Source organism: Seriola lalandi, unplaced genomic scaffold (genome assembly GCF_002814215.2).
Source record: "Seriola lalandi dorsalis isolate HSWRI2012SDOR001 ecotype SW California unplaced genomic scaffold, Sedor1 jcf7180001977774, whole genome shotgun sequence".
Classification (NCBI taxonomy): Eukaryota; Metazoa; Chordata; class Actinopteri; order Carangiformes; family Carangidae; genus Seriola; species Seriola lalandi.
In genome coordinates, this window is record NW_019448440.1 from 1 (window position 1) to 1,211 (window position 1,211).

The 1,211-nt window shown below is 45.7% G+C and overlaps 1 long non-coding RNA gene across 1 annotated transcript; it reads right to left on the reverse strand.

The window, feature by feature from the left end:
• Positions 1 to 69: 69 nt before the first annotated feature.
• Positions 70 to 769, reverse strand: LOC111657480 (uncharacterized). The gene is made up of 3 exons (XR_002760934.2): positions 655 to 769; positions 341 to 463; positions 70 to 246 (listed from the first exon to the last, which is right to left on the reverse strand). It is a non-coding gene; the product is annotated as an uncharacterized LOC111657480 (long non-coding RNA).
• Positions 770 to 1,211: the final 442 nt, after the last annotated feature.

Consider the following 1,211-nt stretch of genomic DNA (forward strand, 5'->3'; position numbering starts at 1 on the left):
AATTCAGCTTTAGTCTTTAATAACTTAATTGATAGATTGTCATTGTGTTCCTGATTTTCCAGACATTATCATCAACTAACAGAAAACAGTATGAGAGGCTGTATGTCATGGCTGACATCAGCTGCTGTCAGCCACCCACCAGATATGGGGCTTTTCAGCTTCCAGAAGATCCTTTTGAAATCCTCCAGGTCATTCCAGGACTTCCCAAACCTGATGGCCAACTTCTTCAGAGACAACTCCAGCAAGCTGTTGAGAAGGAACGATGCATCACATGGTTAGGATACAGGTGTGATTATACAGTGTGAGTGTGTGTGTGTGTGTGTGTGTGTGCAGCACCTACGCGAATTGTAAGGACTGTTCAAAGTCGCTCCTCTTCTCGTTTTCAAAGCGGACATCTTGAGGTAAATCTGCTTCCGTTTTAGCATCAATACATCTGGGAATCCCTGGAGCCCATGTTACCCATCTGTCACAGACACACACACACACACACACACACACACAGGACCATAGAAATACAACACATGAAACCTTTAACACATCCCCTCTGGAAGGTGAAGCTTTGTGCCGTGTTGCTGTTGTGTTGTTGATGTGTCGTGTTGTTATGTTATTGTTCTGTTGCTGTGTCATTGTGTTGTTGTTGTTGTGTTGTTGGACCTGTAAATCTTCTGCCTCTCCTGCAGCTCTGTCTTCCTGTGCTCCAGCAGCTGAGATATGGACTCGTCCCTCAGTGTCTTAGCTGAGGAGACAGGACAGTGGACTCTTACCAGCAGTTCAGGCCTACAGAGGTTCATGATCAGCCAACCCCCTTCTCCCCACGGCTGCAATGTAAGTGCTGCTGCTAATGGATCAGTTAGGGGTTGGCAGCTTTGCCCAAAGGCACCTTGACAACATGTTAACAGCTGAATCTCTTCCTGTCACGTTTGGTTGAAATACTGAACCCAAACGCAGACAACAAAAAGGAGTATATGGAAAAAAGATGTCTTTTAATAACAGAAAGAAACTTACAAAAACAAGAACTTGGGAGCACGACAAACAGAAACTTCACAGAGTGAGAGAAATATGAGCAGAACTGGAGAACAAAGCAGGTCCACAGACAGACTGACAAAGACAAGTTGGAGCACACAGAGACTAAATACACACCAGGGAGGCGAGGATGATTGAACACAGGGGAAACAAGTTAGGGTGGGGCGGACAATCAACAAGGGGGGGGG